The following is a 26,082-nucleotide window of genomic DNA, read 5'->3' on the forward strand; positions in this document are numbered from 1 at the left end:
GGAAAGACTTCCTTTGTTCATTTGCTCATTCGTGTACTCATGATTCATTAGTTGTTTTGTTGATCACCTGTATGGGAGGCATTGTACCAACATCTGAGAACAGAAAAATAAAACTCCACCCTCCTTTTACAGAGCTTGCCGTTTGTTAGACTTCAAGAAAGTGGCATTTAGGATATTGTTGATCCTTAATATTCATTTTAACAGATGTGGATTGAGAATAGGAGAATTCCAAATGGAAGAAATCTGAGCAGAGTTGTGTAGATAGGGAAGTTGAGGGAGGGGAGATGTTCAGTCCAGGTAGATGAGAAGGTAGGGTGATACAGCTGGGAAAGCTTAGATAGAATTGTGGGGATTATCAGGTTTGACCCTTTCCTTTTACACATGAGGAAAGTAAGCCCAAAGAAGGTAAAATTGTTGAGGGTCATATAGCTGGTACATAGAAATTTAACTCAAATGTAGGTCTTCTAACTTCAAGTCAGCTATAGTAGACTTCATGTCAATGTTCATCTGTTCTTTCCACAAAGACAAATTGAGAACATACTATATTCTACTGTTGAGAGTACACTGGTGAACAAAAGGGTGAACATGGGAGGATATATTATAGTAGAAGAACAGAGTCAGTAAACATAGCAGTTAAATATATATCAGGTGTCACAAGCACTAGGAAGAGAAATAAAGTAAGACGGGGATATACTGTTCTATCTGGACAAGGTGGTCAGGGAAATCCTAACTGATAAGGTGACCTGATTTAAGAGGATCCTGTCATGTTTTGTAGTATATAGTAAAAATGGCTAGACAATGGAGAATCTGAGATGATTTGTTAGAATTAATATGTTCATAGCTATGTGTTAGGAAAATTACTCTGTTTGTGTGATGTAGTGGTGGATAACAGAGAAAAGTACGGTTGCTAGAGCCTGAGATTAGTTGGGAGTGACTACTGCTTAGAGAAGGGGAAGACTTTAAAACTATGTTTTGTTTTGTTTTTTTTGTAAGGTTCTATCCCTTACAAAAGGTTCCCTTTGGGACTTAGGTCCCAAATAAGGTAGTGGCAGGGGATCTAGAAAGTTATGAAAAGCAAAATGGCAGAGTGGTGGTACTTTTCATGGGAAGCTCAGTGGACTTTGAGAGGATTCTTGTTAATGTACCTTATATTTTATAAGTTAACATGGTAGGGAAGACTTTTCCTTAGGCGTGGAATCAGTGATAGCTTGAGATGAACTTAGTTCTTTGAAGAAGGGAGAAAAGAAAAAATTTGAATACAGTGATATTTTTCAACTAAAATTGAACAAGCAAAATGGGGGAGGCATAGGTCCTGGTGTTCCTTAAAGATTCCTGGAGCCAATCTTGTCTCAGTATTATGCATTTGTCCTAAGTAAATTAAAGCAAGTGTTAGAAGTCTGAGACCTAGGTGATGGTGGTGGGAATCATAAATAAAGGCTTGTGGCAGTCTGAATTTCCCTCTTCCTCTTTTAGATTATCATTCCATTTAAAGTCTGCAGTGGGGACACTAGAGAATGTCTTTAGGGAAGCATTATGTTCACTTTCTTTGAAAATAGAACTGTTGGTTTTTATAGACACCTCAGGGAGGATGCCGAGTATTGCTGAATGGATGTGGTTGCGGGGGTATAGCAGTTGTTTTTCGTGACCTTGGCTTTAAAAATTTTTCTTGCCTACCTTTGTCAGTGGTGGAAGATCATGACTGGGCAATTTTTAATCTGCATAGCTACAGATCCTGCCTCATGTAGATGAAAATTCGTTTTGTCTCAGCTGAATTTTAATTTGTTAGAATAAATGAGCTAGGATATCTGGCATTGAAATGGTGGGGTGGTGGGAAACCAAGGAGCAAGATGGCTGTTTTGAAAGGGTCAGAAATGAAGATAAAAGGTAAGAAGCCTCAGTAAGACCAATAAAGAGAATTCAGCACCGGGGGAACTGAATTAGTCTCAAGTTGTAAAACATAGAGCAGAGATGAAAGGAAGTAAACCTATCCTCTGTGTGGGAAAGGTGATGATATTCCGGGCAGAAGAGGATAATGAAATTTTTTGTTTGTTGAAAGGTAAGTATCTTTTTAATACATTGACAAGACTTATACATGAATCAGTTAAGCTGAAAATACTTTCTTATGTTTTATAGAAATAACAAATGGTCTTAAATATGGGTGTTTTAGGCTGAATCACACTACAAATTACTCAAATTGAAGGAAAATTCAGAGTATTTTTCTTGGTTTATGACAGAATGAAAGATTTTTAAAGACTTTGACACCTCTGTTGAATAAAAGTAAAGGGTGTATTGAATATAGTTCATTTGGTGATGGTAGGAGAAGGTGAGGCTAGGCTATAGGTGAGGTATAATATCATGCTTTAAAAGAATGGCATTTTGAAAAAAAGAAAAATGGAAATTAACATATCAAAGTTGGAAAAGCAGGAGTGGGGGAAGTGTTAAAGTACCAGACAGAGAAGACATCAAAGTTGTTTTGGAAGATGAGAAAGAATAATCATAGCCATAGGGAATACCAGTCAAACAGGCCAAATCCTGTTATAAAAGGTGGCACAGGTGCCACTGAATGACATCTGCTGCTGTTTTGAGAGGCATTGTTCACACTCTGTATTCCCTTCAACTTTCCTCCTTATCCTCCTTCACTGTTCTCTTTTGTCTTTAATTTCTTCCTATGCTGTGGATGTTTCAGTGAGATCCACTTGAAGTGGATTCCTACTGTTAGACTCCTTTACAGGAAAGGTCCAGAAGGTACCTGTTTTGGGTCTGGGTGTGTGTGTGTGTGTGTGTGTGTGTGTATTTTTTTTTTTTTTTGGTATGATATATTTGTAGTGAAGAGGCTGCATTTTAGTGACTCACTTGTCAGAAACTTTGTTACTAATATAATAGCCACAGGGTTGTTTTCTAAGCCAACAGAAAAATGGTTGTCATTTAAATAGAAATTAAAATATCCAATATGGTATAAAATAAAAATTTATCACTATAAATCTTGGCACAGAGAGAGATAGTGGGGATAAGGTTGGATAAAGTAGCAAGCTGAGCCTTATCCTATCCTGGGGAGAGGAACAGAGAAGATAGTAGGAGTATTGGGAGGAACATATAACCAAATAGCATGGGCTCCAGGTTCTAGAAGAGTCTAGTAATGCTAGATCAGGTCGTCACTGTATCCTGAAGCTTCTAGAAGTCTTTGAGCACATGCTGATTTTAATCCACATGGTCCTCAAAGTCTTCTTCCTCTGTCCCATCCCCTTCCTTTCCACCAAGTACATCCTTTACAGAATGTAAAGTAGCTTTTGTCTCAGAATATCAGCAAAATGTGGTGAAATTATTTGAACGAATGGCTGTCTCTTTAGGATTATAAGTCTTTGTTATGACAGTGTTAATAGCATATTACCTGCTTGGATATTGTCTGAATAAATTACTTTGGCAGTTAATTTCTGCTTCCCTTGTGATTTCATTCAGATTAAAAAAATATGCTTCCTGTCCTATCTTATGTTTCATTTCTTTGCTTTCTAACAGCTATGGTCTTGTGCCTTCATGGTAGAAGAAGCAGTTGCTGAGTTTGTTGTTGTTGTTTTAATGATGTGTTACAGTAAGATCTGGACTCACTAGTATTGCAAGCTTCTCATAAGGCAGTTTTGCAGTGGAGAGTGGTTCAGACTTTAAAAGGGCTTGTGTGTTTCATACTTGAGAAAAATTGTTTGCTGCCTCTAGCTATCCTTTCAGATTTTTGTATTAGTGTTACGAATTAGTTAGTGCCTCAAAGTTTAGATGGGTTAGTTCAACCGAACTTGTGTAGAGAGTAAATGATAAAATATATGTCTTGTAGACAGTAGATTATTCATCTGTGTGTAGGTCTGTTGGCCATTATATATTACCATTAAAGTTTTGCAATCAAGCTATATTCTAATTTAGTTGCTGTATTGTTATGAATAGACTTATCAGCTGTCCGAGAGATTGTAACTAAGCATTTACAAGGCAATATAAGGGTGGAATTTTGGCAAATATGTCACATGATAAATGAGAGCTTGAAACCAGCTCCTTTTTTGTTAGTATGTAAGTGGAGCTGCTTAGGAACGTTGTTTTTACTCTCCCTTAGACCCAGTTTTTAGTCAGTGGAAGGAGGAGGTGATTCTACTAATTGTCTAAGAACATTTTAGGAATCTCAAGTAGACTGTGTGGCAACTTTGGGTGTTTTTCTTGTCTGCTACGTTTACAACAAGGTTTGTCAGCCTTGGCATTTACTGATTTTTTGGGCCAGGTAATTCTTTGTTATGGGGGATTGTCGTGAGCATTGTAAGATGTTCAGCAGTATCCCTGGCCTCTACCCATTAAATGCCAGTATCTTCCCTTGCAGTTGTGACAGTCAAAATTGTCCACACATTGCCAGATGTTCCCTGGATTGTAAATTCAACCCCAGTTGAGAACCACTGATTGAGAAAATATATGTAGGAAAGATATATATGTACTACATAGGTTCATTTTCTTGTTTTCTCCTCTAAGCCACAGATTATTTCTTTAGATTTTCTTTTCAGCTGTCTTTTAGGTAGTAATCGGCTAGTTACCATGGGCAGACATTATCTATAAACACTTGTACATATTTTAATTTCTTAAGTCTGTGCTCTGTTTTACTGGCAATTATTGAACATTTATTGTGTAGAGCACAATAACCAGGGTTTTGCTTTTGGCAAAGTAAAAGAAAGACATTTAAGTAGCTATAATAGTAGATCAGAGGTACTGTTTAAGTATAGGCAAGAAGTTTATTCCAACAGAGGTGGAGATGGGGGGAAGAGGGTGTCTTTGAGGAGGTAAGATTTGGTTTGGATACTGAAAGATGGATGGGACCGTAAAAAGTGGATATTGGGCAAATCGCCATTTTAGGCAGGAAGGAAACAACTCATGGCTCCTTTATTCCAAATAAATTTTTAAAAAATTTATTTCACTCATCTAATACATGGCGTTAGTTAGTATTCTGACCACATCTAAGTTTTTCTAAGGTAAGATAGGTTTATGGACAGAGAAGTGGTGATGTGGGAGTGATAAAGATTTGGTGGCTGCTTTAGGCCTCAAAAACGGGAAAAGGAATTTGGTCAGGTAACTGTGCTCTTAAATGTTTACCATCCTTTAGGACCTTTCTTCATTTGTTTGGCCCTCTTCTTTTAGACTCTTAAATTATTCCCTTTCCTGGTCTTACCTTCTGTGAACCAATCTCAGTTTTCCCTTAAAAGACCTTCCTGTTCTGATTTTCCTTTAAGCTCTATCCTTCTTTACCTTTAAGTTCTATCCTTCTTTACCTTTGTTTTATGGCTAAGCATTTCAAGTTTGCCCTAATCTGTGTTTTTCCTTTAGTTACTGACTACTTTTCCTTGATCCCTTGCCATCTATCCATTTTTTTTCCGAGTAAATTTTTGGAATTGACATTTCCAAAGGCGCCAAAGACCTTACAGTGGCCAAATTCATTCACTGATGATTGTTTTCCTTCCTCTCACACTCACACTTTTGTTTTCCTTCCCCTTTGTGCCCGCCTCTCTCACATCTGTCCTTCCATCCATTCTACCAATAAACATTCAGTTTGGACCATGCTATATCCCAGGTCGCTGGGGATAAGAAGAGAATATGTCCTCAAATAGTTTTACTGAGCATGCAAGTAAGTACTCAATTACCAAATATTTCATACTGGCAATGATACATACACAGGCCATATGGAGTGTTCTGAGCTTTGGCTGTTGTGTTTAGCATCAAGATTCCATAATTCTGATTACATTGCCCATTCTTTTGAAAAATTCTTCTGTTACCTTACCTGCAGTTCTTCCTGCAAGCATCAAGAAGAAAGCATTGATTTGGAGCTTTAAGCACCACCCACTACTTTCCACGTGGGCTAAAAATGTAACATTTCTGGGTCTTGATTTCTTTATTTGTAAAATGGAACATCTGTCTCCTAAAATTGCTGTCAGTGTTAAAATAACAAAAGTTTACATGTGTTTAACAAATTCTGATGCTTTTTCAGGTTCCCTACCCCCTGCCCCCCTGCCAGTTAATCTTTGCATTGCTTCTATATTAATAGTCTTGAAAAGGCATTTGTACATGGCTTTCACTTCCTTAAACTCCTAATCTGGTATTGTTGGCCTTTCATAAAATGACCTGCACCTACCTCTGCCTCATAATATCTTTTTACTCCTTGATAGAAACCAACTATCTTAGCCAGAGTAATCTCATTGTTTTCTAAACATGGCATACCCATTCCTGCTTAAATCTCTCTTCCCATGTCATTTCCCCTGTGGGAAGTGCCATTCTGTACTAGCTTAGCTTAAGCTTCACCTTCTTTTGTGAAGATTTAATTTCTATTCTGGTGATTTCTGCATTCTTTGAACTTTGTATCATCGCCTGTATCTTAGTCACTTGGTACTTCTAATTTCTTTATTTTGTAATGATCTTTTGTTTGTTTGAGATAGAGTCTCGCTTTGTTGCCAGGCTGGAGTGCAGTGGTGCAATATCGGCTCCTCCTCCCTGGTTCAAGCAATTCTCCTGCCTCAGCCTCCTGAGTAGGTGGAATTACAGGCATGTGCCACCATGCCCAGCTCATTTTTGTATTTTTAGTAGAGGCGGGGTTTCACCATGTTGGCCCGGATGGTCTCCATCTCCTGACCTCATGAGCCACCATGCCTGGCCAATGATCTTTTTTATATGTGACTTATCTCTGTAGCTAGACTGAGTATGGTTGAGACTATGTCTCAGCATCTTTTAAATGTACAGTGTACATAATTGGTGTAAAATTGTCATGATTTTGTTTTGTTTTCGCAAAACATTTAGGAATACTTACCCTGTGCCAGTGCCTGGCTCTGAGAATATAAAAATGAACCAGTGCTTGCTCTTTAGGATAGTGGCTCCTGAGGGAAACAGATGTGGCACAGATATTTCAAAATAATGTGGTAAATACAGTGTCAAATGTTTTCAAGGAATTCCATGAGTGTACTAAGGGAGGTGGAACTTTTCCTGCATAGGAGGTTTAGGGAAAACTTCTGGAGCTGAACACCTGAGTTCAGTTTTATTTATTTTTTTTATTTATCTCAGAGACAGGGTTTCACTCTGTTCCCAGGCTGGTTTTGGACTCTTGGCCTTAAGAGATCCTCTTGCCTCAGCCTCCCAAGTTGCTTGGATTTATAGGCATAAGCCACTACTCCCTATGAGTTGAATTTTAAAAGGATGAGTAGGATTAGCCAAGTGGAAAAAGAAGAGTATAGCGGGCAAAGAATGAAAATGAGTAAAATGCCTCAATGCAGTGTGTTTGAAGAACTCTGAAAGAATCCTGATTCTAGGAATGACTGAGTTTGGTTGATGTAAACAAACTACCAGTCAGATTAGGTCATATAAACTAGAGATTTTGATTAGTCCATATTTCATTCTGCATTTTTGGGGGGAGTCTAAGGATCTCTTTCAGTGAACCTGGTAATCTTAAGGGGAGCAGTTTATATTTGAATTGATGGTTTGTATTATGCACATTCCTATTGGAGCAGCAGGACACGAGAGAGACACATACAATGCCTACAGTACTTCCTCTGAGATGCTTGAAGATTTAGATTTTCTCCCCCTACTTTTGTAAGTAGCCTCATCTTAGGTAAAAAAAATAGCTATTTGGAACATTATGAAATTTTTATGTGGGAGATGATGATGAGTGTGAGTGAGTACAGTAGTCCTCCTTTAACTATAGTTTTAGTTACCTTGTGGTCAATGGTAACTACAAGTAGGTCAGAAAATAGATAAATACAGTACAATATGATACTTTGAGAGAGTGAAGACCATGTTCACATAACCTGTATTATAGCATATGTTATAATTGTTCCATTTTATTATTAGCTATTGTTAGTCTCTCACGGTGCCTAATCTGTAAGTCAAACTATCATAGGTAAGTTCATATAGGAAAAAAGTGGCATAGATAGTATTTGTTACTACCTGAAGTTTCAGGCATCCACAGGGTCATCTCTCATGGATAATGGAGGACTAATGTATAGTAATTCTGAAAACAGCTTTGGGCTCGTGGGACTTCATTTATAGGATCCTCACCTTGAGATAAGGAGGTAGAATGGAGGTTGAGTTGTGGGAAGGAGAAGTTTCATAGCATTAGGGGGAAATATCAGAAATCTTTAGTTACTAAGGTTAAGTGAAGTGTCTTTGGATTTAACTTTTTCAAGTCATAAAGAACAGACTCTTTGATTAGCATTTAGTTCTCACAGTTCTTGATGGCATTTTCCTACTGTGGTATCTTGTCTTAAGTGATAAGCATGATTCTAAAAGTCTGTTATAACTGTTATATTCTGTTAATATCCTCATCCCAAAACTCTCTGGGTTCTCAGATCACAGAAGTTGAGTTCTTTTTCTTTCTGTCTTCCCAAAAACATATAATAATACTTCAGTGCTGTGTTAGTTGGGATACAGTATATTGGATGTGTCTGTTTTACTAATACTGCCTCTTAGAAAGATCATGAATTATTATTTAATTTTGTATCAGGTGATCACCTGAACAGATTTCCTTTGAGATACTGTACAGTAACGAGATAATCAGTAGTGAGATAATCAAAGTAAAATGCAACTGGAAAATGGTATTCAATGAAAAAAATGAGTTAAAGACCACTTACTTTATTTTTTTATTACAGTGAAAAAAGTAAAAAAGCTTAGTGTTAAGAGAACCACCATAGGATAAATTTGGATATTGAAGAGTGTCTTAGGACATCTGCAGATTTTTTGTGTGCACATACATGCAGCTTGTGTAATATACTTTGAAGTGAAATTTTTGTGCTATTAATAGCTAATTCTGTGAAATCATATTCCTCAAATTCTGTTTAAATAACCAAAATGACAGTGTTATACTTTGTCTGAAATAATCATTAGCTTTGTTTTTTGATGAAAAAGGTTAGACCATTTTAAGAAGCACAACTCAAATGATAAGGCATATTGGTCATAAATTCTGGTTTTTGAAATGAAAAGAATGTAACAGATTAATTGCTTTCCGGTTTTCTAATGTAATGTATTAATTTAGTTGTTTAAACTCATACATGGGTCTCTTTGGCTCCCTAAGACAGCAGCATGGCATAGCAAGTTGAATGAACCAAGGCGTTTGAAATAAGTTTGGCTTAATTTGTATTTTGGTTGTCCTGAGTTCAGATCCCTACAATGTACCAGCAGTATGACCTTGAACCTCTCTAGTTTCAGTTTTGCTGCTGGTAAAATGGCCATGGTAGAATTACTGGGAGAATTACATGAGAAGATATACACAGTATAATTCCTTGGTATCCATGGGAGATTGGTTCCAGGACCCCCACAATACCAAAATCTGTAGGTGCTCTAGTCCGTTATATAAAATGGCACAGTAGTTGCACATAACCTGCATACATTCTCTACTTTAAGTCATCTCTAGATCACTTCAATATGTAATACAATGTAAGTAGTTATTACACTATATTGCTTTTTAATTTGTATTTAAAAAAATTATGTATGTATTTTTTTTCTGATTTTTTTTTTCTTTGGTCTGCCCTTGGTTGAATCCATGGATGAGAAACCCACAGATACAGATGGCCAACTCATATCACAATAACCCTGAAGCTTTTCTGCTTTTTTATTTTTTACATATGCTCTTTCTTTATTCCTGAAATAACAATTAGTCTTTCCACTATTTTTGGCAGCTGATGTGAAACTACAAGTGATGGCAGCTCTCATGAATGTGTCACCAAGAACAATCCTCTCTCCTTTTAAATGCTAACAGGGATTTGTTAGCATTTCCTTTGTATGAGGGTTTACTTGCTTTTGTGTTGCATTTGGGAGAGGTATGCAGTATATCCTGATGTGACCATATAGGTATGCCCTTTAATATAAATCTTTGTGAAGCTTAGAAAGGGACTCCTGAGTTAATATCCTTTATCTTAAATTATTTTTGGTATGTTATTTTATGATTTTATAAATTATGTTTTTAGTAATCATTTTGACCTGTTATTTGAAAGCCTTCTTTATTGTGCTCTTAGACCCTTTGTCATATGGTTCTGGGTTAGCTTCCATTCACATGTAATCTGGCATACACTGACGTACCTTTTCTTTTTTCAGTTCTGACATTGAGGCTTGCATAGACTAACAATAAGAAATAACTTCACAGAGAGTCTGTTTGTTCTTTTAACATGATTGATCATAGTAATAGCCAGCACTTTTATGTTGTGCCAGACACTATTCCAAATATTCTGTGTTTACTAGCTCTTTGAATAGTAGATGTATGTTACTATTGCTCTGTTTCACAGCTAGGTGAACAGGCACAGGAGACATACATGAAGAAAGTGGCAAAGCTGGGTTTTGAACCTAGAGAGCAGGCTGATTTTATCTGTATAGTTTTATATTATTATTTGCTTAGGATTGTATGCTTTTGTTTTTATTTTTATTTTGTTTATTTATATAAAACATAATGTATACAATTATAAACAAATAGAATCTGAACACTTTTCTCATCAGTGTCAGCCTTCCTAATGCATTTTTTCTTGGTAGATAATCAGGGAATGGACCAGGTAGTTTTGGCAAAAAACTTACTGAGGGAAGATAGTTTTTCTTATATATTTGAAATAAATTAATGTAGATTGCTTTGATTTATCTTATTGACTAGTTCATATGCTGTTCCTCCCTTTTATAGCTGTTCTTTCTGCACTTTTCGTCTTTAGTATTACTACTTAGATACAGTCTGTTTCCTAGAACACTTGGGAATATTGACAACCGGCTATTGTGGCGGAAAATAATTTTGACCCTTCAGGGCTAATGGTACAAGTAGAGAATGTCTTGCCAGTTTTTGTGGATAACTTCACTGTAGAAGGTTTGGATTCCATTTTCCTCATTAACTTGGTAAAATTATTACATAGAGATGTTTTGGTGCCAGCTTCTGACACTAAGGATTATAATTTTGCATGTATGAAATTTAAATCTTAGTTAATAATTGCTTCTAAAGGAAAATTCATTGTGACTTTTAAAAAGTAACAGATTACTAAAGCTATACTTTATATGTGGCCTGATATCTTTGAATTTAATGTTGGTCCTCGTAAAAATACTGTTACCTGAAATTGAGACAGCAAGACTGTGACTCGGAAAAGGGACAGCTTTCCTCTCCTCACTTCCAAGTCTTAACTTCTTTCTTTCATGTGACTTTCCATTACTCTTGAAAAATTCCTTCTTCTAGAAAGTCTGTCTTTGGATCATCTTATAATTTTCTCAGGTAAATAACTAGTTGTTTCCCTTTTGTGTGTGCACTATTTTGTTCTCATGTTGGCAGTTAAGAGGAGGGCTTTCTCTTATTTTGGGACAACCTTAGAGCCATACTGACACCCAGTAAATGTTGCCTAATAATATATGAGATTGTACTTACTGCAGACATTTGAATTACATGAATTTCTCAGAGTAATTGACGTATCTCAGTCTTCAAGGAATGGTAGGGTCGGAATAATTAGTAATATTCTTCATTGTTACATAAACAAAACCAAGCACACTTGATTTAAGCAATGAAAAGAAGCAAAAACTGTATAAACTTATGTCACACGGCTTTTTTTTTTTTTTTTTTTAAGACGGGTCTCACTGTGTCAACCACGCTGGACTGCAGTCGTGTGGTCATGGTAACCTCTACCTCCCGGGCTCAAATGATTCTCCCACCTCAGCCTCCTGAGTAGCTAGGACTACAAGCATGCACCATGACGCCCAGCTAATTTTTGAATCTTTTTCTTTGTAGAGATGGGTCTCTCCAGGTTGCCCAGGCTGGTCATTGTCTTTTTAAAGAAATGCTAATACACTGTCGATGTAAAGATTGAAGAATACAGAAGAGTATTAGATTCTTAGTTATGAGGAACAGAAAAAACGCTGGCTCATTTAAGCTGTGAAAAGTCTGGAGATTGAGGACCAATAGCTGTATTAGTTTCCTTTTGCTGCTATAACAAATTACTACCACCATGGTGGGTTAAAAAAACACAAGTATGTTATCTTTTACTTCTGGAGGTCAGAGGTCCAAAATGTGTCCTACCAGGCATCAAGATGCCATTCCTTCTAGAGTGTCTAGGGGGAAAATCCTTTTTCTTGCCTTTTTCAGCTTTTGAAACTGCCCACATTCCTTGGCTCTTGGCCCCCTTCCATCTTCAAAGCCAGTAGTCACATGACTCTACCTTCTGCTTCCCTCATTACTCTCCTTCTCTGACTCTCCTGCCTCTTTTTAACTTAGAAAGATCCTGTTATCACATTGACACAGGACACAATTATCCCAGATAATTCAGTATACTCTCCATTTCTCAAAATCCATAACCAATCACACCTGAAAAATCCCTTTTGTAGATAAAATTCAGAGGTTCTGGGATTAGGAGGTAGACATCTCTGGGGAGCCATTCTGCTTCCCACAATAGCTGTAGAGCCTGGAACAGTGCCTCAAATCACATCCTAGAACACAACCTGTGAAGACACTTGCAGAACCTTAGTTGTATCTGTTACTTTGCATCCCTGACCCCTAACACCACTCATGCTGGCCCTATTGGAAATTGGTTGTAGTTGCTGCTGCTATCCAGGATGGATTAGCCACTGTCCCCACTTTCTCTCCTTAGTTCATACTTAAATGTGGGGTTGGTGTGTTTGTTGATGGAGCCTGAATTATGTATCTGTATACTAGCTGCACATGAAGCTGGTAAATCTGTAATGGGAAGCAGGTTCTGCTTTATAAATTGTGGGGATTTCTCGAAAATAGGAAAAGAAATTCAGATGCTGGGCTTCTGAAAAGAATATCAACCAGAGAGAGCATATTAGTACAGTTGAGAGTCATTGGTATAAGTATTCTATTCATTTGACAAACTCTACCAGAGATACACAGATGGATGAGATATGTTTCTGTTTCTGATTATTGCTAGCCAGAGCAAGAGTGGAAAACCGTGTTCAGGGTATGCCAGTACCCTAACATAAACCAGTGCTATTTCTCTGAGACCCTAACTGATAGGAAGTCAGCTCTGTTATGTGAAGGCATTTCCCTTAGTGTGTTTTTCATCTGTTCACCAAAAATTGCTATTGGCTGAACTTTTGCCTTTCAAAAGGTGACATAAAAATAGTTGATAGAGGAAGGTGGGTATGTTTTAAGGTTTTTCTCTTTGACCTGTAGGTTATCAGTAAAAGTGGTATTGCTGTATTACTGTACTGTCCAATATGATAGCCACTAGCCACATATGGTCATTTAAACACATTTAAATAAAATGAAATTTAAGATCCAGTTTCTCAAATGGTGACATGACAATAGTTGATAGAGGAAGGCAGGTAGGTTTTGTGTGGCTTTTCTGTTTCACTCCAGTAGGTTATCAGTAACAGTGGTATTGATAATGTAACTGTGCTGTTCAGTATGGTAGCCACTGGCCACACGTGGCCATTTGAATTGAAATTTAAGATCCAGTTTCTCAGTCTCACATTAACCACGTGTCAAGTGCTCACGTGACTAGTGACTGCCATATAGGACAGCTCAGTTCTGTATTCATGGTGTAGCATGTTTACTGTATAAGGGTCAATCCAGGAAAAAGAAAATGTTTATAAGGCTTTCTGGTTTTTTGTTTTGTTTTGTTCTGAGACAGAGTCTCACTCTGTCGTCCAGGCTGGAGTACAGTGGCACAGTCTTGGCCCCCTGCAACCTCTGCCTCCCAGGTTCAAGTGACTTTCCTGCATCAGCCTCCCGAGTAGCTCAGACTATAGGCACTTGCCAACATACCCAGCTAATTTTTGTATTGTTAGTAGAGACGGGGTTTTGCTATGTTGCCTAGGCTGATCTCAAACTCCTGACGTCAGGTGATCCGCCAAGCTCTTCGGCCTCCCAAAGTGCTGAGATTACAGACTTGGGCCACTGCGCCAAGCCACGGCTCTTTTTTTTTTTTTTTTTTAAACCCCTAATTATTTTTCCTTTTTGTATAGTGCACAAGTATTCACAATATCTTTCGTATGCGTTACGTGCTTTCACTGACAAAATCCTGCAAAATAAACACAATTAACTCTCACTTTTCATACAGTAATTGAAGCTCAAAAATAAAAAGTTCAAACAATAGAGTTAAGCAGGACTTGAATTATTTAATTCTTCTCAGTGCATTATAAAATGCCTAAGGTGCTAAGTACTGTGTTAAATGTTAAGACACTGAAAAGCTAGCTGCTCTGCCCAGGTCTGATCCTCATTCTCAGGTTCTTGTCAGATTTTTCTACTTGGGCTGGGCAAAGGAGGACAAGTGAAATAACTTTGGGAAGGGCAAGTGTAGTTTCTTTGAGAGCTGGTTACAGGGTGCTCAGGCTGTCATACATCGAACTCCTAGGTCCTACAGCTTGGGCTGAGACCTCACCTCCCTAAGGGTGGTTAGATGTGAAGAATGAGTGAGAGAGATATTCATTGATGATATTGATGCTGACCATAGAGAAATAGTAGCACTTTTTAATGGAAATGGGGAATAACAGTATGGGTACTGAAGGGAATATTTAAGGAATATCTATGGAGAGATGCCAGATACACAATTGAAATAGGCGTGAACCGAGTTGGAATTACTGACTTTGTAGTTGTCTTCAATAATAGTAAGAATTGAATCTACAACCTGGGAAATATGAATTACAGAAGTATAAGAGCGTTAGAGCCAGCTTCTTAGGGAACAAGTACCAGATGGTAATAAAGATCAACTTCTATTCTCAATGACTTTGTTACTCTACCTATTTAGGTGGAAGGAGAAAGAAGAAACAAGAAATTACCTATCAAAAATGTGAGAGGGACTAGGAAAGACTGAGCAGAAAAGTTTTAATGAAGGGGTTCCTCTAGAGCAGTAGTTTGCAAAGTGTAGTCCCTAGATGAGCATTATCAGCATCCCCTGGGAACTTGCTGGAAACATAGATTTTTGAGTGCCATCTCAGACCTGCTGAATCAGAACCTCTTGGGATGTGGTCCAGCAATCTAGATGATCCAAGGCTGGTGTCTGAAAAAACACTGATAAAGTATATTATTGAATACTAAGAGTTCAGGAAATACAAGGACTGAGAAAAAGCTCTTAGATTGGTCAGGGAAGGTCGATGTTAACACAGGAGCAAATTTGCTACAATGATAAAGACCCTAATTGCAAGTTTATAGATGACTTAGGGCTTCAACAGACGATATAAAAGGGTATTTATTTTTTAGAAATTATTTTAGTCTTACCTGTGGACATTTTCTATACAGAAAGCATTTTAAGTATAAAATACTTTAAAATTGATTTATAGGAAACTTATTTTAATAACTCTTATTAAAAATATATATCTACATTGAATAAAATAAAAACGTTAAGATTAAATAATTCAGTAACATTAAATTGCCACCGCTACTGTTAATACCCAGTCTTTTTAATCAATATAGAATATGCATTTTACGCATATACAGATAATGCATTTTAGTTAAACATACACTATTTTTAATCAAATTATCTATGATATAAAACATATTTTAAATCTATAGTTAAGAATTTTGACAAACATATGCCCCTATAACCACCACCCTAATCAAGAACATTCCAAATCCCCCCAAAGTGCTTTTATTTATTTGTTTATTTATTTAAGATGAAGTCTCACTCTGTCTCCCAGGCTGGAGTGCAGTGACAGCATCTTGGCTCACAGCAACCTCTGCCTCTTGGGTTCAAGCAATTCTCCTGCCTCAGCCTCCTGAGTAGCTGGTATTACAGGCATGTGCCACCATGCCTGGCTAATTTTTATATTTTTAGGAGACAGGGTCTCGCCATGTTGGCCAGGCTGTTCTGGAATCCTTGACCTCGGCCTCCCAGAGTGCTCGGATTACAGGCATGAGCCACCATGCCTGGCCCAAAGTGCTTTTGGACCCCTTGCAGTCTTAACTCTGCTTAACCCTCTGTCATTACTGATTTTTATCAATATTAATTTTGTTTGCATGTCCCAGAACTTTTGAAGTAGAATTATGTAATGCATTCTTTTGTGCCTGTATTCTGTTGGCATAAAACATGCCAAGCGATTAATCTGCATTGTTTTACACATTAATAGTTCCTTCCTTTTTACTGCTAAATAATACTCTTTTGTGTGAATATACAGTTTGTTTATCCATTCAGCTTTTGATGAACCTTTAGGTTGTTTCTAATTTTTTGCTATTGCGAATAGAACTAAGTACATACTGTAAAAGTCTTTTTGTATACATATGTTTTTATTTCTCTTGGTTTGTATGTATACATATATATATAGGGATATAAATATTTGTGTGTGTATAACTGTTATACACACACATATATATATACACACACTTGGGTACATACATATGTGACTATATATACACACACACACCCCCACACCCACACACACACACACACACACATACTAGTCTGTGGCTTCTCTTCAATTTCTTAGCGTATCTTTTGAAGAACATGTTTTAAATATTGATTAATATGGTTTATTAGGTTTTTTCTTTTATTGAATCTTATCTAAGATTTCTTTATGTATCTTGGATGGGTGTCTTGATCAATTTGTGCTGCTATAATAAAATACCTAAGACTAGGTAATTTATAAGCAACAGAAATTTATTTCTCAAAAATCCAGAGGCTAGGAAGTCTACTATTAAGGTTCCAGCAGGTTCGGTGCCTGGCAAGGGCCCATCCTCTGCTTCCATGATGGCACCTTGTTGCTGCCTTCTCTACAGTGGACGACAAATGCTGTGTCCACATATGGCAGAAGGGATGAAAGGGCAAAAAAGGCCCTACCTGTTTCTCTCCAGCCCTTTCATATGGTGCTAATCTCATCCATGAAGGCAGAATCTTCATAGTCTGATCACCTCCTAAAGGCATCACCTCTTAATACTGTTGTATCGGGGGTTAAGATGTAACATGAATTTTGGAGGAGGAGGCACAAACCATATCAGGTGGTAAAAATTTACCCCTTAGTTTTCTTCTAGAAATCTTATAGATTAAGTCTGTGATCCATTTTGGATTAATTTTTGTGTGATGTTGTATATTGTTTGAGGTTAATTTTTTTCTAGTTTTAAAATTTTCATCCAGTTGTTCCAGCATCATTTGTTGAGAAAATTGCTTTTCCCATTAAATTACTTTGAAACCTTTGTCAAAAATATATTGGCTGTACATGTGAAAACTCACCATACACGTATACTTAAGTGTAGAAATAGATGAGTCTGTTTCTGACCTGTTCTGTCCTATTCCTCTGCATGTCTGTCCTTTTACTACTATACTGTCTTGATGACCACAGATCTCTAGTAAGTTTTGAAATCAGGTAATCTAAGTTCTCTGTTTTTGTTTTTGTTTTTTCTTTAAGAATTGTTTTAGCTATTCTAGGTTTTTGCATTTCCAGATAAATTTAAAAATAGACTGTCAGTTTCTAACGAAAACAATCTGCTTGGGTTCTGATTGCAGTTGTTTTATAACTGTAGTTCAGTTTGGGGAGAATTATATAAATCATTCTGAAGAATCAGCTTTTGGCTTTCACTTATTTTCTGTCTTTGTTTTCTCCTCTTCATTATTTCCTTCCTTCTTTGTTGATTTAATATGCTGTTCTTTTTTATAGCTTCTTATATGCTTAGGTAAATGCTTAGATCAATGCTCTTAGACTTATTTTAACATAAGCATATAAAGCTGTAAATACCTCTCTGAACACTGCTTTTATTGCATCTGACACGTTATATGTTTCCATTTTCATTTGGCTCAAGATATTTTCTGATTTCTCCTGTGATTTATTTTTTGACCTGTGATTATTTATTTTTTTATTTTATTTTGTTTTTTAGAGACAAGATCTCGAGCCGTTGCCCAGTCTGTTGTGCAGTGGTGCAGTCATCGCTCACTGCGACATCAAACTCTTAGGCTCAAGTGATCCTCTCACCTCAGCCTCCTGAGTAGCTAGGACTACAGGAATGTACTGCCACTGCTCCTGGTTAATTTTTACAAACTTTTTTGTAAAACAAAAAGATAGGGACTTATTATATTGCCCAGGGTGGTCTCAAACTCCTGGCCTCAAGCCATCCTCCGGCCTCAACCTCCCAAAGTGTTGAGATTATAGGCGTGATCCACCATGCCCAGCAACCTATGATTATTTAGAAATGTTTGATTCATTTCCAAATATTTGAGGAATTAGACAACTTTATTCCTCAACTTAGACAACCAATTCTAGCTGTTTATCTGTTTTTTTTTTTTATTTGTAGTTCTATGACTATAATTCTTTAACATTTCTGAGATTTGTTTTGTGGTTCCGCATATGTTCTGTCTTAATGAATTTGCCATGTGCACCTGTAAAGAAGGTGTATTCTTTTGTTGGGTAAAATGTTCTGTGAATTCCAGTGGGATCTGTTGAGTTATAACCTTAATGTTGGTCTAACCTTGCTGGTATTGTTCGTTTGTTTTTCATTGAGACAGAGTCTCCCTCGGTCACCCAGGCTGGAGTTGTGGCATGATCTCGGCTCACTGCAGCCTCTGCTGCCCCGGTTCAAGTGATTCTCGTGCCTCAGCCTCTGGAGTGACTGGGACTACAGGCGTGCGCCACCACCCCCACGTAATTTTTGTGATTTTAGTAGAGATGGGGTTTTGCCATGTTGGCCAGCGTGGTCTCGAACTCCTGACCTCGGGTGATCCATCTACCCCAACCTCAGCTTCCGAAAGTACTGGGATAACAGGTGTCAGCCACCGCACCTTACTGGTTTCTCTGCCTACTTTTTGTTAGGTATTGAGAGAGTTTTGAAATCTCCAAATAACTATAGATTTATCTATTTCTCTCTCTGTTTTTGTTTTTGTTTTTTTTCTTTCTTTTTTGTTTTTTGAAACAGGTTCTAGCTCCATTGCCCAGGCTGCAGTGCGGTGACACCATTATGGCTTATTGCAGTCTCAATCACCTGGGCTTAAGCAATCCTCCCACTTCAGCCTCCTGAGCAGCTGGGACTGCAAGCATGCACCATGATGCCTGCCTAATGTCTTCCATATATGAACTGTGTTTCACTCTTTTTATTTTTTTATTGCTCTGGTATTTATATTTTCCACCTTTATATTATATAACTTTATGTATAATATAAAATGTTACAACAGTATAATATTTTCATTTTCCTTTCCTTTTGTTTGTACTACCATTGTCAAACAGATTCTGTATTTAAGTTCCAAAAAAAATAGGGGTTTTTTTGTTTTTTTTTCTTAAAGCAGTAAATTAATTTTTAAATAAATTTTAAAGCCAAAATGTTATTTTATATTTACTCATATATTTACTATTTCTGGCACTCTTCATCTCTTTGTTTAGTTCAAGGCTTCCATCTGGTATCATTTTCTTCCAGCCCAAAGTGCTTCCTTTTTAATATTCCTTATGGTATTGATCTGTTGGTATCAAATTTCCTCAGATCTTATGTTTCTAAAAAATGTCTTTTTTTTTCACCTTAGGTTTTAAAGAATATTTTTGCTGGATATAAATTATAGATTGACATTTTTTTCCCATAGTATTTTAAAGATGTTATTCAGTTATCTTCTGGCTTACCTTTGTTCTGATAAGAACTTAGCCATCATTCTTATCTTTAGTCCTTCTTATATAATATATATTTTTTTGTCTCCCTCTTCTATCATTGTTTTTCAGCCATTTCATTAAAATGTCTTTGTGTGATTTTCTTTTGTGTTTAAATGCTTGCAGTTGAGCTTCTTAGATCTATAGGGTTTTAATTTTCATCAAATTTGGATCCCGCTGTTGCCATTGAAGTCTGTATGTTTATTTCTCCGGTATAATTCATGTGAGAAAATAATGGTAAACCTATATTATCTGGTAATTCTTATTAATAAAAAATTTTTTAAATTAGGATTTTTGTTTTACATTACATTGAGGAAGAAGAGAGTGAGAAAAACACCTAGAGAGAGAACTGGGAAAGAACTTAATGCTAAAGTTAAAACCAGGAGGATTTCTTGGAGAAGAGTTCTTTATCAGATTTAAGGGAAATAAGATGTGGATGTGTCTTATGCTGTTCAAAAAGGCAAACTGGGGGCCAGGCGTGGTGGCTCATGCCTCTAATCCCAGCACTTTGGAAGGCTGAGGCAGACAGATCATGAGGTCAGGAGTTCGAGACCAGCCAGGCCAACATGGTGAAACCCCATCTCTACTAAAATACAAAAATTAGCCAGGTGGTGTGCACCTGTAATTCCAGCTACTCAGGAGGCTAAGGCTGGAGAATCTCTTGAATCCTCCTCCCACCTAAGGCAGGGGAATTACTTGAACCCAGGAGGCGGAGGTTGCAGTGAACCCAGATTGCCCCACTGCTTTCTGGTCTGGGCGATAGAGCAAGACTCTGTCTCAAAAAAAAAAAAAAAAAAAAGGCAGACTGAATAAATCATAATTAATGAGATACTTGCTCTTTAGCTTTTAGTGTATGAAGTGTTGAAAATTGGTGGCATTGGGCAAGTTTTCTAAAATCTCTGCATGTTTCTTTAATCATAAAATTGAAAAAATAGTTGTAATCTCAGGTTGCCATGAAAACTAAACACAGGATGACTTACGTGTTTCATTTGTCATTTAGTAGATCCCCCAAAATTGTTAGTTACCTTTCCTTCTCTATATATTAATTTTTTATTATTTCATTCAGGGACTTCTTCCATTTAAACATATGCATATTCAAACAAGTCCCTGTGTCCCTCATGAGACTGTATTTACCCATTATTTTTCTCTATTGGATCTTTTCTATGTTGTTGTTTATCCCATCCTGTAAAAAAGCATGTTATGTATTCCATCTTAAAATCCCTTTTGACCCTCACATCTCTCTCTAGCTACCGCCTTTCTTTTCCTAGACAGGATTGTCTAAACTCAATTTTAGCCTCAGTTCTTGTCCTCTAATAACAAGATCCTCAGTGACTTCCCCATGACTAAATTCAGTGATTAGTTCTCAGGCGTCATTTTACTTTATGTATGCATCAGGAGCATTTATTGATTCTGCCCTCTTTCCTTGAAGCTTTTTCTTTATTTGGCTTCTGGGACACTTGTTTAACAAATTTCCTTCTTAATTCTCTGGCCACTGGTTCTCAGTCTGTTTACTATTTGTTTCTTTCTCAGTCTAGCCAGGAATGTTCAATGTTTTGGCTTCCTTAGGTCACACTGGAAGAAGAAGAATTGTCTTGGGCCACACATAAAATACGCTAACACTAATGATAACTGATGAGCTTAAAAAATTGCAAAAAAAATCTCATAATGTTTTAAGAAAGTTTATGAATTTGTGTTGGGCCACAGTTAAAGCCATCCTGGGCTACACATGTGGTCCGAGTGCTGTGGGTCGAGCTTTTCAAACTCGTTACTCTAACACTCCTTTGGCAATGTTATCCCATCTCATGAGCTTTAATGAATATCTATATGTTGATGACTCCCAAATGATATCTGTACTCCCACTCTTTCCTTTATCAAAAGGAAAACCCTTTAACAAAACTCTTTAAGGAGCTGTCAGTTACATGCATGTCATACCTTTGTTTAAAATGTCCAAAAATTTTGCTTGCTGGTTTCCCATATCTCAGACTATCTAGGTGAAGTTAAGTCTGACCTGCATAGTCCAAAACAACTTCACTCAAATGTCTGGGCCCTCAACTGGAATGGCTCTAATAGCTGAGAAAACTGGGTCTCTCTTCCCAAGTAGTCTCTCATCCTCAGCTTCATACTGTTTTGATGGTGTTCCGAAAGGGCAAGCGCAAATGTGCCATTGCTTACAAAGTCTCAGTGTCACATTACTGAAGTCCAGTTGGCCAAAGTAAGTCACATGGCCAAACTCAGGATTGGGAGGAGTTCCAGGGGTGCAAATGCCAAGAGGTGTGTGATTTATTGGGGAGCAGTTAATAATCTATCACAGGTTTTATATAATCTGCATCTGGTTTTATTTGTTAAATTATTTTATTATTACACAGCACCCATTTCTTTACTCAGGAAAATAAGAGAAAGAACTGTGTAGATAATTAAATTGTCATCTGGAAGTATGGACTAAATAATGGCTCTTTTGAGAATATCAGGTTTGACTTCTGAGTATCTTTTGTTTTTCAGTTTCTGAGACTACCTGGAACAGAGACTAGGAAGTGGAAGAATGTACTTTTTGTTCCACAGTAATTTACAGAATATTTTATTTTGTTAAATCAGACAATATCTTAAATATTGTTGCTAGTTGAGTTAATTAACTTGTCCATCTTTCATGTTATCTGCCTGTTCCAAGTTAGAAAGTTGAACTTTATTTCTCCCTAATCTAAATTTATATGGAGCTTTACATTTTGTAAAGCACTGTTTCAGCCAGGCACAGTGGCTCATAACTGCAATCCCAGCACTTGGGGAGCCCAAGGTGGGAGGATTGCTTGAGCATAGGAGTTCAAGACCAGCCTGGGCAACATGACAAAACTCTTGTCTCTACCAAAAATACCAAAATTAGCCAGATGTGGTGGCACATGCCTCTCTAGTTGCAGCTACTTGGGTGGCTAAAGCAGGAGCCAAAGCTGTGATTGCACCCCTGCACTCCAGCCTGGGCAACAGAGTTAAAACAAACATGTGTGCGTGTGCGTGCGCACACACACACGCACACACAGGTTATTTTTCCAACCTAATTTTTGTGCACTTTCACCTGTCAAATGATATGGTTACACCCTGTTTTCTTTTTCTTTTAAAGCAGCTTTAGGTTTACAGAAAAATGGCAAGGAAGATACAGAGATTTTTCATATGCCCCTTGCTCACACGCATGAATAGCCTCCCCTGTTATCTATATTCCCCACCAGAGTGGTACATTTGTTATAATTGATGAACTTACATTGACATATCATATTCACCCAAAGTTCATTTTACATTATAGTTCATTCTTGGTGTTGAACCCTCTGTGGCTTTGGACCAGTGTGAGTATTTTAACTGACCTAAAATCCTCTCTGCTCTGCCTGTTCATCCCCTCTCCTCCCCTCCAGCTCCTGGCAACCACTGATCTTTTTACTACCTCTGTAGTTCTTGCCTTTTCCAGAATGTCAGATGGTTGGAATCCTGTGGTATATAGTCATTTTTTATTGGCTTCTTTCACTTAATAACATGCATTTAAGCTTCCTTCATGTCTCTTCATGGTTTGATAGCTAAATTCTTTTTAGGGCTAAATAATAATCTGTTGTCTGGATGTACCACAGATTATTTATTTTTTCACCTATTGAAGGATAGCTTGGTTACTTCAGTAGGTGAATGGACAAATTAGTTTTAAGTGATTATAAATAAAGCTGATATGATATGCAGGTTTTAGTGATAATAAATACACCTGATATGGTATTCATGTGCAGGTATGATATGTGCGGGTTTTAGTGATTATAAATAAAGTTGATGATATTCATGTGCTGATTTCTATATAGACATCAGTTTTCAGCTCAAGTGAATAAATACATAGAGGTCATATGATAAGATTATGTTTAGCTTTGTGAGTAACTTCTAAACTGTCTTCCAAAGTGACTATACCATTTTGCATTCCCAACAGCAGTGAATGAGAGTTCTCAGTGCTCCACATCCTCATTAGCATTTGGTTTTGTAATTGTTCTGGATTTTAGCTATTCTAATAGTATAGTCGTATATCATTGTTGTTTTACCTTGCATTTCCCTGAGACATTTTATGTGGAGCATCTTTTCACATCCTTATTTGCCATCTGTATATCTTCTTTGTTGAGGTGTCTGTTAAGGTTTTGGCTCATTTTTTTTAATCGAGTTGCTTGTTTTCTTATTGTTCAAGAGTTCTTTGTATGTTTCAGATAACAGCCATTTATGAAATGTGTGTTTTACAATTATTTTATTCCAGTCTGTGGCTTGTGCTCGTTACAGCCTGTTTTCTTCATATTAACTCCTCATACTTTGTCTTGTAATGTTGTCCCTTTGTCAGTGTTAGTTTTTTCATATTATTACCATTTCCAAATAAATTTGGCCTGCTATTACTTATATTAACACTACTTTTAATTCCGGTATCTACTCATATTTTTGCTTTATTTTGGTATCCTTGTTTGGAATTCTGTTAACCTTTTATCTGTATGTGCAAGCATCTGATTACTCCGTTATGTCTTCCAAGGTAGTCTTACCTGACCATTTATATATTGAGATACTAATTTTAATCTATTATTTCAAGAAGGTACAGGGGCTATTGCAAAAAAAGGGACTATTTTTAGAAAACGTTGGGTTCATTGCTTTGGAAAGCATTGTTTTGGCATACCTTGTTTAATGTAAAAATTGAGGTGAGGGGAAATTGCTTTCCTGTTTATGGCTTAACCTACATTTCTTGTTTCATTCATTTGGATTGTGAGTGTATGTTCTGTTTGAAGTTTTAGATTTTATATTTCTGCAGGAATATTTAGTGTTCTCTGTATATTATATAGATACCACTATGATGAAAGCAAAATGTGAATTTCACAGAGCCAAGTAAATGATTATGTATTTCTCTGATTGACTGTATAAAATGGTGGATTTTCTTAAGGAAAAGTGTGTTACTTCTGGTTCTCAGATGACAAATCTATCCGATTGTTTTTGTGAAGACTTTTAAAACTGTTGTCAGGTTTGTGAAACCTGGAGTTTTTAGGATCTTTACCTTCTATCGAAGTTAGTCCAAATTAACCGGAATTTATTTGAGCAACTTGTATGACATGCAGTATGTTATGCATAATTGAATGGGACAGTCTCTAGTGAAGGAAATGTGTAAACAAGTAACTTCATTGTAGTACCGTGAGTCCAATAATAGATGTGGGCATTAAGATGTACTGGGAGTACTCAGCCAAGCCAAGACCTGCTTTTAGGAGTTACTGAGTTTAAAGTACAAGAATGGGTTAACCAGACAAGGAGGAAAGTGGGAGGGCATTCTAGGATGAGTGAAGAGCATGAATAAGGATACAAAGGGGCAAAACAACAAGAAACTAAGAGTAATTCAGGTTTATTGGCTCATAAAGTATAAAGTGGACAGCTGTGGGACTTTATATGCTGTGCTGAGGAACTTGAGTTTTATCATAAAGTATTTTATCTCATTCTTTTCCACTAAAGTGCTACTAAAGTCACAGGGATTGAATACATGCTTTGGACGTATGGCAGCAAAGTCCGCGTAGACCTGCCACATATTTGAAATTTCTCCTAAGACATTTTATTGTGAAGAATTATGAAAAATATTCTGTTCTGGAATTGATTAGTAATGTGTTCTTAAGTTCCTAATTTATAGACTGAGGATAATAATAGCATTTACCTTTTAGGATTGCTGAGAGGAGTAATAACTATAAAATGATAATGACAATAATGGCCAACAGTTTTTGAGGGCTTACTTACCAAGGAACAGTCCTAAGTGCTTTACTTCTGTTACCTCATTTAATCCTCAAAACACCTCAATGAGGTAGGTATTTTATTATCTCCATCTTATTTCTAACAAAACTGGGGCCTAGAGGAGGAATTCACCTAAGGTTACACAGCCAGTAAATGGCAGAACTTGGTTTGAACCTAGGCAGTTTGAATATAAGACACTCTTACTATATTATACTCCTATTTTATGAGATCATGCATATAGAATATTTTGCTTTGTATCTGGCATGTAATAATTATAAATGTAAGCAATTATCAATAGCAATAATAATAACTTTGTTCAAATCTTTGGGTTAAATTGAAGTCCCAAGAAATTGTGCTGTTTTTCTTGTGGCTTGATTTGCATCTGACATACCATTAGGTTACCGAAAGTGTGACTCCCAAAGCCAGGCTTTTAACCACTGCTGCCTCCTTCCTTGTTGGTCTGTCTTCTACACTAAATTTTAAATCCATGGCAGGGACCGTATTGATTTTTTTTCATCATTGTATACTTAGTCCTTAATACTGTATCTACAATATAAAAATGATCAAATATTTGTGCAGTAAATGAGAATTGAAAAACCTGACATTTTCAGCTGACCTTAGAATTTCAGCATTATTCGTTCTACCTATAATTGTGTTTTAATTGCTTTATATATTTTTTCTTCAGTAAGGAGTTCATCTGCTCCTGTATTCTATAGGGCATTCTCACACTGATCTTAAAAGAGCCATGTTTGGTAATCAGTATGTATTTGTCCTGTAGAGATAACTCAGCTTTTGGACAGTGAGGAACATTAG

The 26,082-nt window shown here is 36.8% G+C and overlaps 1 protein-coding gene across 12 annotated transcripts in view; it reads left to right on the forward strand.

Annotated features, from left to right (window-relative positions):
- The window catches only part of SMG7 (SMG7 nonsense mediated mRNA decay factor), an 80,611-nt gene that overhangs the window by 1,843 nt on the left and 52,686 nt on the right, over window positions 1–26,082 (forward strand). For 4 of the 12 annotated variants that reach the window (XM_008984855.5, XM_035280220.3, XM_035280219.3 and 1 more), the window contains exon 2: window positions 25,203–25,339. The exons of the other annotated variants lie outside the window; for them this stretch is intronic. The gene's annotated coding sequence lies outside the window, so the exon portion shown is untranslated. The remainder of the gene's footprint in view (window positions 1–25,202; window positions 25,340–26,082) is intronic. 12 annotated transcript variants of the gene reach the window in all.

The sequence above is a fragment of the Callithrix jacchus genome, chromosome 18 (genome assembly GCF_049354715.1).
Source record: "Callithrix jacchus isolate 240 chromosome 18, calJac240_pri, whole genome shotgun sequence".
Classification (NCBI taxonomy): domain Eukaryota; kingdom Metazoa; phylum Chordata; class Mammalia; order Primates; family Cebidae; genus Callithrix; species Callithrix jacchus.